This window comes from Rhinoraja longicauda, chromosome 11 (assembly GCF_053455715.1).
Source record: "Rhinoraja longicauda isolate Sanriku21f chromosome 11, sRhiLon1.1, whole genome shotgun sequence".
Taxonomy (NCBI): Eukaryota; Metazoa; Chordata; class Chondrichthyes; order Rajiformes; family Arhynchobatidae; genus Rhinoraja; species Rhinoraja longicauda.
In genome coordinates this window covers 31968963-31987895 of record NC_135963.1, presented here as the reverse complement: position 1 = coordinate 31987895, position 18933 = coordinate 31968963, and the positions used below count along the sequence as shown (strand labels likewise).

The 18933-nt window shown below is 43.2% G+C and overlaps 1 protein-coding gene across 3 annotated transcripts in view; it reads right to left on the bottom strand.

Annotated features, from left to right (window-relative positions):
- The window catches only part of dab1a (DAB adaptor protein 1a), a 525252-nt gene that overhangs the window by 297539 nt on the left and 208780 nt on the right, over positions 1 to 18933 (bottom strand). The window contains exon 1 of one of the 3 annotated variants that reach the window (XM_078407339.1): positions 16245 to 16309. The exons of the other annotated variants lie outside the window; for them this stretch is intronic. The gene's annotated coding sequence lies outside the window, so the exon portion shown is untranslated. Of the gene's footprint in view, positions 1 to 16244; positions 16310 to 18933 lie in introns of those variants that run through there. 3 annotated transcript variants of the gene reach the window in all.

The following is an 18933-nucleotide window of genomic DNA, read 5'->3' as shown; positions in this document are numbered from 1 at the left end:
TTGTTGCGTTATCGTGTACTGTTTTGGCTGTATTTCGGGAACATACATACACACATTCAAGATAAGAGTTTTAATAATATATAGATTACTAACACAAGATTGCTTCTATTTTGCCAGCTCTAGACCAAAGCTGTGTTTCAACAACACTTAACCTTCTGACTTAAAGGCATATCTTACTATCCCGAAAAGTATGCATTCCACTGTCTTCTATTTCAAAAAGTAACCAATCTAAATTAATAAAAGTTAATATATGCTACAAAGATGTGCATAATTGTAGATTTTTCTTTAATGCAAAAAAAGTGTGAGAAATCTACACTTTAGCAGTTTTCTAAGTCCATCAATTCAATCAGAAAATATTTCTCTCAAGAAGAGCAGAGGTAAGGAAAGGAAAGGAAATATATGTATTTTTTTACACACATTAGGACTGGTAAAAGTTCTAATCCCACAGATTCCTGGATTCCAACCTAACAATATTAATTTTAGTTAAGACAAAAGATTTTGTCCATGGTACTGATTATATCTGTTGGCAACAGGTACTGTTTATGCATCCAAGTGACCTGCTGAGTTACTCCAGCATTTTGTGAATAAATGCATCCAAGTAATACATTTGCATCATGTCACACAATTCTACTATCTCACTCCAGAGTTGCTGCTAACATTTTTTTCCTTCTTTGCAATAAATTACATTAAATATGTGTCTTTGTCAAATTACAGAAATTATATTACAGAGCCCATTGTCCCATTAGACCTGATGTAATGCAAGAAACGATTTTCTATTCCAATTCGTTTTCATTGAACCTTTTGTTCCATTTTATTTTAAAACTAGTCAATTCCCAGTAAAATGATGCACAAAGTATAGAATTTCATGTCAGAACAACTTCTACATGGAGTAATTTATTTTAAACCTTTCTTCATTTGCCATGAAATACGTTTGCAACAAAGGCCAAGATAGACACAATCTATATGACGGAGTGCAAAACTGTCCAGGAATCTCCTGCCCACAAAAAGCGAGACAAATCCAATCTAGCCGTATGGTGGAAAGTGTCAAGGACAGCACTATTAACTGGCACTTATTTCCCATACTTAGATCACTAATGACCAGTTTGGGTTTGTCAGGCCCATCCTGCTCCGATGGTTATTAGCTCCAAACATGATCAAAAGAGCTGAATTAAGAGATGAAGTTGGAACGACCATCACAACTAGATGTGACCACGTACTGCTTCAAGAAGCTCTGGTAATAATGAAGGCAATAGGGGTCCAGACATTCCCACCACAAAGCGTTATTAGTTTTAATTTCTCTCATTTCATGGAAGCGCTGCATTCCCTTTCTCTTCATCCGTCCACCACCCTAGTCATTTTGCTAATTTCACTGTTCATATCCCTTTGTTATCACCTCGTCCACAGCCAACAATGGAACACTGTGGGCTCCACCTTTCGGGTGTCATCTGTGCTGGCACTGATTTGTTCTGTACCTTTTCATACCTCTAGTTTCCCTCTCCCCTGACTGAATCTGAAGAAGTGTCATGACCCAAAACGTCACTTATTCCTTTCTCTAGAGATGTTGCCTGACCAACTGAGGTACTCTAAGTGTTATAAAATAACTGCAGATGCTGGTACAAATCGAAGGTATTTATTCACAAAATGCTGGAGTAACTCAGCAGGTCAGGCAGCATCTCAGGAGAGAAGGAATGGGCGACGTTTTGGGTCAAGACCCTTCTTCAGACTGAGGTACTCCAGCATGTTGTGTCTATCCTTGGTGTAAACCAGCATCTGCATTTCCTTCCTACACAAAATGATGATGCTGATTGGTGACTCATCATATTAGCTGGTAAAGCAAGATCTAAACACATTTCAGCCTGGGGCTGATGTCAGGTTTGTATTGCATCCCATAAAATGTCCCTCAGCAACAAAATAAATTCTAACACACTTCCATTTGACATTAAAAGCATGATCCTGGATGAATTACACACCAAAATTATGCTGGAAGTCACAACGAACCAGCAATATAATTGGATTATTTACATATATTTCTACAGTTACAACAGCAGGTCAGAAAATGGCTACCCGACAGCAAATGACTCACACATCACTGGCCAAATTCTTTCTGCGTCAACAGGGCATGGGTCAGGATAATGTTGGAGTAACCTTCATTTGCCTGGAATGAGTGCAGTTCCAATAATACAGTGCAGGGCAAGGCAACCTGCTTAACTGAATCCCTGTCCATATCTTCAACAGCCATCAATTGTGCTGGCTGCACACTGTCGTTGCAGCACATAGCATCTACAATAGATGCATTACAGCCATTTGCCAAGTCTTTTTTTGACAATTCCCAAACTCTCTACCACATGACCAAAAGGCAGGTGTGAACACCACCCAACCAATTTCCCTCCCAATCTCATCCCATCCTGAGCTGTACATTGCAGCATTACTGAAGTCAACTCTCCACCTGACAACATATTCACCAGAAGATATGACGGCTTCAGAATCTGGCTCACTATAATATTTTGTAATTAAGGATGGACAGTAATTGCTAGCTTTGTCACTGATGCCTGTATTCCATGAATAAATATTTGAAAAAGAAGAACTTCTTCAGAGCTGGTCCTTTGCTGCTGGAAGTGTGATGGAAACAACATTTTTCACTTAACTGGGTAACTAATTATGCATTCTAGGCTACAGCTCTGATGACAGCAAAGCCTGGTGTCTAGTTAACTCTGTTTTTATGAAGTCTTTTGTTATATTAATTGTGTTATAGAAGTCCAAGTCATTGTTAATTGACGCTGGAATTGCTTAAGCTTACAGTGATAATAGAAAAGGAGATTTGTAGACAGGAAGTACACATTGGTGTCATTAAATCTTTTATCTGCACACACTTTCTGCGAACACTAACCCCAACAAGCCCACTCCACCATTCAGTGAAGTTGTGAATAATCCATGTCGGTCACCTCCCTGTGCACCACAGTGGTGTAGAACATGTAGTGCATCCTAATGGTTGCGGCAAACCCCAGCCACCACTTCTGCTGGGTCTGAACGACTACCGTCCGGTTGCCCTCATTAAAATAGTAATGAAGTGCTTTGAAAGGTTGGTCCTCTCCCACATCAAAGCCATCATCCCTGCCTCACTGGACTCATATTAATTCACTTACAGAGCTAATAGATCCACAGAGGACGCCATCTCTCTGGCTCTTCATACCGTCCTGACTCACCTGGAGAGGCAGGGCGCTATAGACTATAGCTATGCCTTCAATACTGTCATCCCGACCAAGCTCACCTCCAAACTCCACCAGCTATGCCTCAGCTCGTCACTATGCAATTGGATCCTGAATTTCTTGTCGGAGCGCCCTCAGGCAGTGAAACTGGGCCTCCACCTGTCCTCCACTACCACTCTGAGTACTGGCACACCACAGGGTTGTGTATTGAGCCCCATCCTCTACTCCCTCTTCACACATGACTGTGTTCCTGCATTCGCTACCAACACCATCGTCAAATTTGCAGATGACACAACGGTGATCAGGCTGATCTCCAATGGTGTTGAATCAGCCAACAGAGCGGAGGTGCAGCACCTGGCGAGCTGGTGCTCAGAGAACAACCTGTCCCTAAACACAGCTAAGACCAAGGAGCTAATTATCAACTTTAAAAGGCCACAGAATGAGGAATACGCTCCAGTCTTCATCAACAGGGTGGTAAGAATGTCCAGCTTGAGGTTTCTGGGCACACACATTTCAGAGGACCTCACATGGTCCACTAACACTGCTGCACTGGTCAAGAAAGCACAGCAACGGCTGTTTTTCCTGAGGACGCTGAAAAAGACCGGTCTCCCCCAACAGTTACTGATGACCTTCTACCGCTGCACCACAGAGAGCATACTGACATACGGCATCTACGTGTGGTATCTCAGCTGCACAGCAGCGGATAGGAGAGCTCTTCAGCGGGTCGTCTGCAGAGTGCAGAGGATCATTGGGATACAGCTACCAGCCCTGGAGGACATCTACAATGCACGCTGCTTCAAGAAAGCCACCAGCATCTACAAGGACTCCACACACCCATGCCACCGTCTGTTTAAACTACTTCCATCTGGCAGATGTTACAAGGCCTTCTACACCCGCACCTCCAGACTAAGAAACAGCTTTATTCCTAGAGCTGTAGCTGCTCTGAATCGGTCCTGCTGAGAGCCCCCCATGATCTGTCTCTGCACCCATGGTCATCTGGCACAACCGACCCTGCATGAACATATTTGCACTTTACTCTGTTTCTTTTTTTTTTGCCCTTCTTTTTGTTGTTTTTTGTTTTCACCGTGTTTTATTTATTTTATTGCATCGATATGGAAGTGGCATTCTTAATCTCGTTGTACTTGTACAATGTCAATAAAGACATATTGTGTTGTATTGTATTGTTTCACACTTTATCGTTATTGAGAATGTGCCACTTGGGAGTTGGAGTAAGCGAGGATTGGCCATCTTTAGACAAAGAGTCACAAACCCTGAAACTCTCTCTCGCTCTTTCTCCTCAAATGCTACCTGATCTGCTGAATGCTTCAACATTTTTGGTCTCAATTATTATCGATCCTAGGCCTCATTAGGACCCATGATTGGGCCAGTCATCACCTACGGATTAGCGATTTCAAGAGGTCTGACAGCTATTTAAATTCATGAGCACTTCTCACAAAACTAGAAAATACAAGAGTTGGTATATGTTTATTAGTGACTGTATATGCTGTATTTTATTATGGCACAGGGGTGGTAGGGGAGAGGGAGTTGTGCTTGATTTCAGGGACTCCATCAAGGGTGAACAAAACATAGAGATGCTTTGTGGAGTTTCTAGGCAAGGGAGGTTACTGGGCCAATCAGAAGATTGGCAGGGTGAGGAGGGGGATAAGCCCATTGGAAAGGCCTATGGATCATTCAAGGGGTGGCCCAAAGGATAAAAGTTAAATACATGACTTAACCCAGTGACATCCCAGACTAACCTGGTATTGTGAAAACTTGTTATCTGAGGATGACCCATTCATGATCATAGCTGGGAGAACTCAATCTAATTTTCCTTGAAATATGTTGCAAAAGAAGAGGTGTGTGCAGAATGCTCTAACATGATATGTATCTGATGCAATGCTGTTAAGGGTCTTGCCATCAACCATATACCAGGAATGAGTAGGTTAACCAATGATGAATGTTTGTCGGCACGGGGCCTGTACTAGCTGCAGTTTAGAAGAATGGGGGGGGGGGGGGGGGGGGGGGAGGGGGGGACCTCATTGAAACGTACAGAATAGTGAAAGGCTTGGATAGAGTGGATGTGGAGAGGACGTTTCCACTAGTGGGATTAGAGGTCATAGCCTCAGAATTAAAGTATGTTCTTTAGGGAAGGAGATAAGGAAAACATTATTTAGTCAGAGGGTGGTGAATCTCTGGAATTCTTTGCCACAGAAGGTTGTGGAGGCCATCAGTGGATATTTTAAGGTAGAGATAGATAGATTCTTGATTAGTACAGGTGTCAGAGGTTATGGGGAGAAGGCAGGAGAATGGGATTAGGAGAGATAGATCAGCCATGATTGATTGGCGGAGTAGTTGATAAGCCAAATGGCCTAATTCTACTCCTATCACATGACCTTATGACCTTCCATTTACACATTGACTTATCAATGTGCAACACCTGACACTTGCTCAGATAAAACTCCATCTGCCATTTCTCCATCCATTTATGTTGACCTATGTCCCTCTGCATACAGTGACAGACTTCCTCACTGCCCATAACAGACTTCCAGCAATCTTGATGTGTCTGCAAACATACTAATGAACCCATCTACATTATATCCAAGTTGTTCCTATATATCATAGGTCCCAGCATAGATCACTGCAGAACACTGGTCATAGTCCTCCAATCCAAATAACACCCTTCCATCACATCCTCTGTCTTCTATGAGTAAACCAGCTCTGAATCCATAAAAAAGTTAGACATAAAAAGCTTGAATAACTCAGTGGGTCAGAGAGCATCTCTGGAGATAATGAATAAGTGACATTTTGGGTCGAGACCCTTCTTCATACAACCAAGGAACCATTAATCTTGTGCAAGTTAATCTTCTGGATCAGCCTACCATGGGGGACTTCATCAAATGCCGTCCTAAAATCCCTGTGGACAACATCCCCCGCCCTACCCTCATTGATTATCTTTGCCACCTCCTCAAGACACTTGATTAAATTGCTAAGACATGACCTACCACAAAGCCATGCAGATTGTCCCTAATTAGCCCATTCCATTTTAATGGGAGTAAATGTAATCCTTAAGAATTCTCTCCAATATCTTCCCTGTCACTGAGGTGAGGCTCACTGGTTCAGCTGCAGTAGACTTTGGTTAAGCCTTGGATTATCCACTTCCCTTTGTAAACAAAGAACAGCACTGGTTACTCTCCAGACTTCTGGGACCTCACATGTGGCTAGAGAAGATGTGAAAATTTTCATCAAAGCCTCTGCAATCTCCCTTCTTCTCTCTCACTCAATAACCTGAGAGAGATCCCATCAGGCCCTGATCATTATTCACCTTAATGCTCTTCAAGTGCCCCAACACCACCTCCTTCTTGATCTCAAACTGCCCTTGCATATTCATATTCTCCACATTGGTCTCACTGACCTCCAGCTCCTTCTCCTTAGTGAACACAGATGCAAAGTGTTGCCTACATCCTCTAATTCCAAACACAAATTCTCTTCTTTATCCTTTATCAGTCTCCCTGGTTTTGCTCAACCAGATGCAACACCTGTCCCTTTACCTCTCCCCTCGACTCCAACCAAGGACCCAAACAGTCTTTCCAGGTGAGATAAAGGCTCACCTGCACCTCCTCCAACCTCATCTATTGTATCCGCTGTTCCAGACGTCAACTTCTCTACATCGGCGAGACCAAACACAGGCTCGGCAATCGTTTCGCTCAACACCTTCGCTCAGTCCGTCTTAACCAACCTGATCTCCCGGTGGATGAGCACTTCAACTCCTCCTCCCACTCCCAGTCTGACCTTTCAGTCATGGGCCCCCTCCAGTGTCATAGTGAGGCCCACTGCAAATTGGAGGAGCAGCACCTCATATTTCGCTTGAGCAGCTTACAGCCCAACGGTATGAACATTGGCTTCTCTAACTTTAGATAGTTCCTCTGCCCCTGTCTTCCTGTCTCCACCTATATCCTTTCTTTGTCCCGCCCCCCCTGACATCAGTCTGAAGAAGGGTCTCAGCCTGAAACGTCACCCATTCCTTCTCTCCAGAGATGCTGCCTGACCTGCTGAGTTACTCCAGCATTTTGTGATACCTTCTGGTTATCCTCTTGTTCTCTAAGACTAAAATAAACCCCCAATGGCTCCTGCTGGAAAAGTCATCAACTGATTTGTGATTCATCATACATTCAAGTTATGTATATGTCAATTACATATTTTACTGCGCAAGACAAATTCTGGAGATTTTCAATATTTCAATCTCCTCCATCTAAGTATAATTTCATTATGCAATGCTGAAATATTCAGCAATGCAAAACCTGCTTTCCAGGCAATCCTGTCCACCTTATCTTTTCTCCTCACTATTTGTTGCTCTGTGGTGTCAATTTTTTTCATTAAACATTCTAATGTTCACACTAAAATTGATGTACCAATGCAAAATTGTCAACCTGTAATTACACAATACGAGCACCAGGTGATATCATTACCTTCTGCCAAGCAAAATCAAACAAAAACAAAAATAAGAGAGAAGCAGTCAGTGTTAAGAAGAAACATTAATAGAGGAGAGGAGAAAGATCGGATGTGTGGAAGGAGAAAACAGGAAAGCCAAGAAACATCAACACCCAAAGAAATCTCATAATTGAAAGCATGTACTTGGGACATTGCCTCAAGAGTTGCATCTATCCTCAAGGATCCTCATCAGTCCAGGCCATGTTGTTTTCTCAGGCCACCACAGGACAGGGGGTACAGAAGCCTGAAGGCCCACACCACCAGGTTAGAAACAGCTATTTTCCTACAGCTATCATATTCTTGTTTTTGAAAGAGTTGGATTTAGCTCTTAGGGCTAAGGGAATCAAGGGATATGGGAAAAAAGCCAGAACAGGGTACTGATTTTGGATGATCGGCCATGATCATATTGAATGGCGATGCTGGCTCAAAGGGCCTAATGACCAACTCATGCAGCTATTTTCTATGTTTCTATGTCTCTAGAACCAATCAGCACTACACTAATCCGATCTCAACAATGGAACACTCGAGCCCACCTCTTGCACTATCTGGATTTTTTTTTCTCTCATTGTGTTTTGCATAATGCCTTTTTTTGCACACTTTATTCCTTTTATTTACTTGCAGAATTGTGCGTGTAATTTGTATGTCATTTATTTTGTTCTGTGTTTGTCTAAGTGTATGTGTCTGCGATATTACTGCAAGCAAGATTCTCTTTGTACATGTACCTCACCGTACGTGTGCATATGACAATAAACCTGACTTGAATTGTCACAGATAACAGAATCAATTCTGAAAGGAGATCATATTGAGTTGCTAATCACAGATGACTGCACAGGAATTTGGTTTGTATCTTATGAAAAGTTAGGTATCTGTCAATCTTATGTCTGTCATATAATGAATTAGTAAATTAACTTGTTTAGTTTACTTTATTGTCATGTGTACAGAGGTACAATGAAAAGCTTTTGTTATGTGCTAACCAGTCAGTGGAAAGACTATTCCTCAATAAACAGAGAATTAGGAATAATCCAGGAAATGACAGGTAGGCCAGCCTCACGTCAATGGCAGGGAAGCTATCGAAGAGGATTATTCGGGATAAGAGTAATTCGTATTTGGAAGAGAATGGACTAATTAGGGACAGTCAGCATAGCTTTGTCCACAGCAAGTTATGTCTAATGAACTGATTCCGTTTTTAGAGGAGGTGACGAAGGTGATTAGTGAGGGTAGAGAGTGGTGGAAGTCATTTGTTTTAATACCTTTGCTTCCATGACCTTCTCCACAGTAAAAAGTAAAAAGATATACTCATTAAAAATCGTACTCATCTCCTGTGGCTATGTATGGCCATGCGGATCATTAAGGTGACATATTCTCTCCCGACCCACCCATTTACTTTTAATGTACCTGTAAAATCTCTTGGGGCTTTCCTTTACCTTGCCTGCCCGATTCATCTCAGGCCCTACTTTCCCTCCTTATTTTCCTCTTAAGCGTACTCCTACACTTCATAGACTTGTTCAGGAATTTGCTTGATTCTGACTACTAGTGATGTTTGCCTCCTTGTTTTTTTCTGACTAGTGCCTTGTCAACCAGGGTTCACTAAATTCAGCAGCCTTGCCTTAAACTCTCACAGGAAAATGCTGTCCCTAAATAGAAACATAGAAACAAAGACAATAGGTGCAGGAGTCGGCCATTCAGCCCATCGAGCCAGCACAGCCATTCAATATGATCGTGGCTGATCATCCAGAATCAGTACCCAGTTCCTGCTTTCTCCCCATATCTCTTGATTCCATTAACCCTAAGAGCTATATCCAACTCTCTCTTGAATACATCCAGTGAATTGGCCTCCACTGCCTTCTGTGGCAGAGAATTCCACAGATTCAAAACGCTCAGGGTGAAAAAGTTTTTCATCATCTCAGTCCTAAATGGCCTACCCCTTATTATAGAAAATAGAAAATAGGTGCAGGAGGAGGACATTTGGCCCTTTGAGCCAGCACTGCCATTCATTGTGATCATGGCTGAACTGATTATTCATGAAAAGTGACCTCTGGTTCTGGACTCCCCAAAATGGGGAACATTTTTTCCTACATCTATCCTGTCCAATCCCTTAATAATTTTATATGTTTCAATAAGATTCCCTCTCATCCTTCTAAATTCCAGTGAATATAAGCCCAGTCAATCCATTCTTTCATCATATGTCAGTCCTGCCATCCGGGGAATTAATCTGGTGAATCTACACTGCACTCCCTCAATAGCAATAATGTCCTTCCTCAAACTAGGAGACCAAAACTGCACAATACTCCAGGTGCGGTCTCACCAGGACCCTGTACAACTGCAGTAGGACCTCCTTGCTCCTATACTCAAATTCTTTCACTATGAAGGCCAACATGCCATTTGCTTTCTTCACTGCCTGCTGTACCTGTGTGCATACTTTCAGTGACTGATGTACAAGGACACCCAGGTCTCGTTGCACCTCCCCTTTTCCTAATCTGACACCATTCAGATAATAAACTGCCCTCTTGTTCTTGCCACCAAAGTGGATAACCTCACATTTATCCACATTATACTGCATCTGCCATACATCTGCCCACTCACCAAACCTATTCAAGTCATGCTGCAGCCTCATAGTAATCTCCTCGCAGCTCACACTGCCACCCAGCTTTGTATCATCCGCAAACTTGGAGATGTTACATTTAATTCCCTTGTCTAAATCGTTGATATATATTGTAAATAACTGGGGTCCCAGCACTGAGCCTTGTGGCACCACACTAGTCACTGCCTGCCATTCTGAAAAGGACCCGTTAATTCCTACTCTTTGCTTCCTGTCAACCAACAAGTTCTCTATCCATGTCAATACTGTACCCCCAATACCATGTGCTCTAATTTTGCACACTAATCTCTTGCACACTAATCTCTTGTGTGGGAGCTTGTCAAAGGCTTTTTGAAAGTCCAGATACACCACATCCACTTGTCACATCCTCAAAAAATTCCAGAAGATTTGTCATGCATGATTTCCCCTTCATAAATCCATGCTGACTTTGACCGATCCTGTCACTGCCATCCAAATGCACTGCTATTACATCTTTAATAATCAACTGAAGCATCTTCTCCACCACCGATGTCAGTCTAACTGGTCTATAATTCAATTTTCTCTCTCCCTCCTTTCTTAGGAAGTGGGGCTACATTGGATCAGTTCCTGTGGACTGGAGAGTAGCCAGAGTCTATAAAACATTGAAAAATGGTCACCAATGCATCCACAATTTCTAGGGTCATCTCGTTAAGTACTCTAGGATGCAGACCATCAGCCCCTGGGGATGTATCTGCCTTCAGTCCCAACAGTCCACCTAACACCATTTCCTGACTAATGTGAATTTCCTTCAATTCTTCCCTCACGCTAGATCCACAGTCCCCTAGCATTACTGGGAGATTGTGTCTTCCTTAGTGAAGACAGAACTAAAGTGCTTGTTTCTCATTATAAATTCACCTGTTTCTGACTGTAAGGGACCTGGCGCAGCGGTAGAGTTGCTGCTTTACAGCGAATGCAGCGCCGGAGACTCAGGTTCGATCCTGACTACGGGTGCTGCACTGTAAGGAGTTTGTACGTTCTCCCCGTGACCTGCGTGGGTTTTCTCCGAGATCTTCGGTTTCCTCCCACACTCCAAAGACGTACAGGTATGTAGGTTAATTGGCTGGGTAAATGTTAAAAATTGTCCCTAGTGGGTGTAGGATAGTGTTAATGTGCGGGGATCACTGGGCGGCACGGACTTGGAGGGCCGAAAAGGCCTGTTTCCGGCTGTATATATATGATATGATATGATATCTAAAGAAGCTTTTACAGTCAGTTTTTATATTCTCCACAAGCTTCCTTTCATGCTCTATTTTCACCCTCTTAATTAACCCCTTTGTCCTCCTCTGTTGAATTCTAAATGTTGCCCTGTCCTCTGGTTTGCTGTTTCCTCTGGTTTATTTATATGCCTCTTCCTTGGACTTAACACTATCCCTAATTTCCCTCGTTAGCCACGGTTGAGCTGTTTTCCCCGTTTTATTTTTACGCCAGACAGGGATGAACAATTGTTGTCATTCATCCATGCGATCTTTAAGTCTTTGCAATTTGCATCTCTACCATCATTTGCCAGTCTATCCTAGCCAATTCCCGTCTCATACCATCAAAGTTACCTTTCTTTAAGTTCAGGACCCTCGTCTCTGAATTAACCGTGTCACTCTCCATCTTAATGCAGAATTCCACCATATTACGGTCACTGTTGCCCAAGGGGAGCTGCACAACAAGATTGCTAACTAATCCTCATTACACAATACCCAGTCTAGGATGGCCTGCCCTCTAGTTGGTCTTGCTATCACACTTTTACTACCCTCCCACTTGCCAGATGTTCTTTTGCCTGCAAATTGGCACACCCAATTGATATATGCAAGTCTTTGGCTAATGCCGCAAAAACTGACCTTGCCCCAACACAGGATCTCAGCTTATGGACCAATCCTATCTTTTTCCATAACTATTTAAAAACTAATAAAATTGTGGCCAATGCTCTCAAAATGCTCCCCCAGTGACACTGCAGTCACTTGCCTCACCTTGTTCCTGAGGAAAGGTCCAGTGTTACACTCTCTCCATTTAAGTAAATATATACCCTGATCGTTCTGACAGCCATTATCAGATCACCACTATCAAAGGCAAAGGTTTAAAATGTCTCACGAATTACATAAAAACTACTGGAAATTAGGCAAAGTATAAACATCAAACAAATGGGTCCCCCGCTGAGAGGCTTTGCATCCAGTTCTTAAACTAAATATGACCCAGAAGCAGAAGACAAAAGAAACAGCAGACGCAGGAATCTGGAACAGAAAGCAAAGTGGCACAGTGGCACAGCAGCAGAGTTGCTGCCTTACAGTGCCAGAGACCCGGGTTCGATCCTGACTACGGTACTGTTTATATGGAGTTTGTACGTTCTCCCTGTGACTGCGTGGATTTTACCTGGGTGCTCTGTTTTTCTCCCACACCCTAAAGAATTACAGGTTTGTAGGTTAATTGGCTTTGGTGACATTGTAAATTCTCCCGAGAAAGTAGGATAGTGCTCATGTACGGGGTGAACACTGGTGGAGGTGGACTCGGAGGGCTGATGGGCCGGTTTCTGCGCTGTATCTCTAATGTCTAAAGGATGATGTAGGAACTCAGCCACTCAAGCAGCATCCATGGAATAGGACTGAGAGAAAAGAGTTCCAACACCGAAATAAAGGGAAGAGTGGGATGATGGGCAAATGGAACCAGATAGGGGAGAGGGAGTGGGAGGGGGGGAAAGTATGGGATAGTTAAAAAGGTAGAAGAAACCTGGGTGAAGAGGCGAGTTGTGTGAAGGGTGAGGTGACCAGAAATTTGAAAATTCAAAATATTTATATCATTGGGATATAAACTACCCAACTGGAAAATTAGATGTTGCTTGACCAATGCACATTTGAAATCACCACAGCAGTGAACAAGGCCAAGGACAGACAGAGTTAAAATGACATGCAACCAGCATCTCAGGATGGTTGATACAGACAGATGCTCTGCAATATAGTGCTCACAATGTGGCCTCCAATGTGGCTTCTGTTCGCCTTGGCCTACATGACCTCCCGGTTGCCAAACATTTTAACTCCCCATTCCCATCATGAGTGCTGAATGTAGTTGACCAAGTTGAAGATGCGGCAGGTAAATTTACGCCTCATTTGGAAGGGCTGCTTCGGTCCCTGTTTGGTAGTGAGGGAGAAGCTAAAGGGACAAGTGTCAGAATATATATATATATATAGTGGAGATGGGAAGATGTGACTAGTGGTGGGATCCCGATGGTAGTGGCAAAAATGTCGAAGGATTATATGCTGTAAGCGACGGCTGAAGGGGTGAAAGATGAGGACTAAGGGGACTCTGTCTGCCTTGGCCTACATGATCTCCCGGTTGCCAAACATTTTAACTCCCCTTCCCTTCCCACACTGACCTTTCTATCCTGGGTCTCCTCCACTGTCAGAGTGAGGCCACATGCAAATTGGAGGAACAGCGCCTCATATTTCGCTTGGGCAGCTTACAACCCAACGGTATGAGTATTGCTTTCTCTAATTTCAAGTAACCCTTGCATTGCCTCTCTCTCCATTCCTCCCCACCCTAGACGTCCTGCTAGTTTCACTGTTCGTATTCCTTTGTTATCATCTCCTCCACAGCCAACAATGGACCATTCTGGGCTCCACCTTTCCTTGGTCATCGGTGCCTGGTCTGATTTGTTTTGTACCTTTCCATACCTCTAGTTTTCCTCTCCCCTGACTTTCAGTCTGAAGAAGGGCCTCGATCCAAAACGTCACCTATTCCTTTTTTTCCAGAGATGCTGCCCGACCTGCAGAGTTACTCCAGCATTTTGTGTCTAGCTTAGTTTATTTTGTTTGGCTTGGACATGGTGAGCTGAAGGATCTGTTCCTGTGCTGTACTGTTCCACATTTTATGTTCTATCTTATATCAGCACTAGATCCAGCTTAATAACCCAAGACAATCACAGCCATTGAAGTGATTCTGAAATGTATTCACTGCTGTTATATAGTTAATTCAGCAGTCAATCTGTAGGCAGTAAGACCTCTGAAACAGCAATGTTGATTGAATATGAAGACAAAATCTTAACCTTGAAATTCTCTAATTATTTTGTTTTCTGAAGTGCATAGAACAGAAATGGTTATAATCTGTGTGTGCTTTTTCATTTCTGTCCGCCTAACACACTCAATAAAAACACAGCATAGTTACCCAAGGAAGGGATTTTAATACCTATCCTCTAAGTTCTGTTCAGATAACTGAACAGCACTCTTGCACAAATAATTTAAAGTTATAAGGCAATATTTCACCGGTAGAGCTGAACTGGATGGAACCATTACTCCCTGGGAATTGGGTAACTGTATATGCCCAAACTGTACAATTATTTCTCAATCGTGTACCTTACTGTGAATGTGTCTGGAGTATATCATTCCAAAGTATAGATTCCAGCATCTGCAGTCTCTTGTGTCTCCAGAGTATATCATGCTTTGCTGATGTTTGAGCCAATCTGTCCAAACAACCAAAAGTAGACACAATATGCTGGAGTAGCTCAGCAAGACAGGCAGCATCTCTGGAGAAAAGGAATTGGAGACGTTTTGTGTAGAGACCCTTCTTCAGACTCAGGGAAAGGGAAAACGAGACATACAGATGGTGATATAGAGAGATATAGAACAAACGAATGGAAGATATGCAAAAAAAAGTGACGATGATCAAGGGAAGGTGGAGCCCACAATGGTCTATTGTTGGCTGTGGGCTAGGTTGTAACGAGTTATACAGATAATGAAACTGAACACGACGAGTCATCATACTAGAGAAACTAGTATGATGACTAGGGTGAAGGTGGGATGAAGAGACAGGTGATGCTAGGTTTACTTGGAGTTAGAGAAATCAATATGTTGATTTGCTGAAATTTTGATGAAGAAACATTAAGAATCCTTAAAAACAATTAATGAACCACTATTTTTATTCTTAAAGATATCAGTCTGGAAGCTGCAACCATTAGAAATAATTAAACAATAAAAATACTAAAATAAATGTTTTAAGTTAGCTCTGCTTTCCAGCTCACCATACCATGTAGCCCGAGCCTCCTCCATTTATAATGCAATAAGATAACGAACAATTCTGTTAAAGTTCTTGAAACAAATGTCACTGTGGTTGTAAGTTAAACCTCCTTCATCAACTTCCACTCACAAATGCTTGTTCCACCCTCTGGGGAACTGGGCCTGAGTTTTGCTGTATTCCCAGAACAATCAGTTTTCAGCTGGATCTTGCTTGCTGGTATTTTCTGGACTATACATGCACAAGCTTTTATAAATTGTCATGCCTCATTTGAAACCTTAGTGCATACATGGATCACTAGTGTCATTACTGGCATACTAACATGTGCAACTCATTATCCCAACCTCAGAGCTGTCTCCTGGGCTGGCTGCCTATAGCGCTCCATTAGAAATTACCATTTTTATATATACTCATTAATTTTCAGCAACTGGGCTGCTCAAATTCAGAAGTCCAAATGCCTGTTGAAATATGCGATCACAAAGTTGCTTTCCAGAAACCACAACATTACAAAATGCCAGATGATCATTGATAAAATCTTACTTTAATCTTTCAGCCCCTCTCTTTGGTCTGACTGCAGCAACTTTCTCTTCAAATTCATTTCATTCCACCAGAATGCTTCAGAGGTTGACGTGCAAATCTCATAATTCCTCTCTGTACTGCAGCTATGTACACTTAATAAATAATTCTATTCCATTATTAATTCAGAAACCACTGTTTAAAATTATTTAACTCAGCACATGCATTTTACTACATGTGATATTTGACAAGATATGTGTGCAACATTGTTATTGATATTTTGTTGCTTCACGTAATGGACCACACATTCTTGCAAACATAACTGCGTTTTATAGCATTTTGCTAATTAATTAATGTAACATGTGTGCCAATTCGCTGATGAAGAAATAAGCCAAGATCTGCAAATCAAATTGTAAAAATATTTTTACCACTCCACAATCAGTCTCATAAAGACAGCACAGCATGCTGGAGCAGCGGCCGAGTTGCTGCCTAACAGCGCAGGAGACCCAGTTCCATCCTGACTATGGCTGCTGTATGGTGTGCTGAAGTTTCCTCCCACACTCCAAAGATGTACATGTTTGTAGGCTAATTAGCTTGGTATAATTATAAATAGTCCCCAGTGTGTGTAGGATAGTGTTAGTGCGAGGAGATCGGTGATTGGCACGGACTCGGTGGGCTGAAGGGCCTAAATAGCCGCTGTATCTCTAAACCAAACTAGAACTAAACTAAACAGTTTACCATCAATGACCCTCGGGTTTTTAAGAAGTTGCTGGATTTAAAGTCTATTTCTTTTACTCTCAATCTTTAATCCCATTGGGTAAGAGTCATGGTCTGCTACTCCTCTGAGATTTCAGGTGCCCTGCTGATCTCACTATGGCATTTCTCAAATTGCACTGGCAGCATGTTAGAACTGCAGGCCAAGGGGAGAAGTGGAAAAGCCACTAGTGGAAAAATCTAGGACCAGAGGCTAAAACCTCAGAATAAGAGGACGTACCTTTCGGAAGGAGATGAGGAGGAACTTCTTTAGTCAGAGGGTGGTGAATCTGTGGAATTCATTGCCACTGAAGGCTGTGGAGGCCAAGCCATTTTTTTAATGCAGCGATTGATAGATTCTTGATTGATACAGTCTCAGGGGTTATGGGGAGAGTGCAGGAGAATGGGGTTTAGAGGGGAAGATAGATCAGCCATGATTGAATGGTGGATTAGACTTGAAGGGCCGAATGGCCCAATTCTGCTCCTATCACTCATTAACTTATTGACGTGTAACTCAGAACGTGCAACTCAAGCAAATGTTGGGCAATTATTTATTCATTTTGACATTGTTTTATTAATCGACTCTATGAATGCAATGCATACTGACTTAATAAAACATTATTATTTGGCACAGAATGTAACGATCACCTCGCCGCGATGGGGCCTCGGCAGCGGCGATGCCTCACAGGTTAACCCGTGGTCGACAGTCGATGAGATCATGGAAGACCACCGTGAGGGGGGAAGGGAAGAACAATGGAGGAACCGGTGTGGGGGGACCTTCATGAGGGAGGTGGGGGGAGAACAATGGACAATTGGTGGGGGGGGGGGAGAACAAAGGACAATGGGGACCCGGTGTGGGGGAACTGCTGGGGGAGGACAAAAGGAGGAGCCAGCGTGCTTTGTAACTTTGTCAGTGCCGTAGGTGGCTGCTATCTGTATACATTGTGTATGCAAGTAGATAATTTCACTGTGCCTAGTCACATGTGACAATAAAGTATTCCCATTCCTATTGCTAACAAACTTGCCATTCTAAAATAGGATATTCCTATAATACTATTTGCACACATACCCTCTGCAGGCCTAATTCTTATTTAGGGTGAAGGGTGAAGAAGCACATCTGTGCCCTCCTTCCTCGCAACATGGACCCACTACAGTTCGCATACCGTCCGAAAAGGCCCACGGGTGATGCGGTCTCCCAGGTTCTGCACACCACTCTCTCTCATCTGGACAGCCAGGGGGGCTATATGAGGATGCTGTTCATTGACTTTAGTTCAGCTTTTAACACAATAGTCCCCAGCAGACTGGTTGAGAAGCTGCTGGAACTGGGGCTTAGCACCCCTCTGTGTGCCTGGGTCCTGGACTTTCTCACCGCCAGGCCCCAAGTGGTCAGGATGGGGGAACACACATCTAGCTCCCTCACCCTGAACATAGGATCCCCCCAGGGTTGCGTCCTTAGCCCCCTACTGTACTCCCTGTACACACATGATTGTGGGGCCAGGTTCAGCTCAAACTCCATCATCAAGTTTGCTGATGACACTATGGTGGTGGGCCGGATGTCTGACAACGATGAGAAGGCCTACCGGGAGGAGGTGGCTGATCTGGCACTCTGGTGTCAGGACAATAGCCTCCTCTTGAATGTCACTAAAACTAACGAGCTGATTGTGGACTTTAGAAGGGCTAAACATCCAAGGACGTACACGCCACTGGAGATAAATGGGTCTACTGTGGATAGGGTGAGCAGTTTTAAATACTTGGGAGTCCGCATCACAGAGGATCTGACATGGGCAACGCACATTGCCGCACTGGTGGGTAAGGCAAAGCAGAGCCTTTACCACCTTAGACAACTGAGGAAATTCATAGTGTCTCTGAGGATTCTTCATTGCTTCTACTCTGGGGCTGTAGAGAGCATCCTGTCCGGCAACATTACAGTCTGGTTTGGGAACAGCTCTGCCCAGGACAGGATGGCCCTGCAGAGAATAGTGCGTTCGGCAGAACGCACCATGGGAACTACACTCGTCACCCTGCAGGACCTATACATCAGGAGGTGCAGATCCAGAGCAAGCAAGATCATGAGGGACCCCTGCCACCCCAGTAACGGACTGTTCCAGATGCTACGATCAGGCAAATGCCTCTGCTGTCACGCTGTGAAAACGGAGAGGATGAGACGGAGTTTCTTCCCACAGGCCATCAGGACTGTTAACTTTTATAACTCCAGGGACTAAATTTTGTCTTCTCTATATTAACTTATTAACTTTATTTATATGCTGTAACTGTAATTCTTTTTTGTGCACAATCCGCAGGCATTGCCACTTTCATTTCACTGCACATCGTGTGTGTGTATGTGACAAATAAACTTGACTTGAC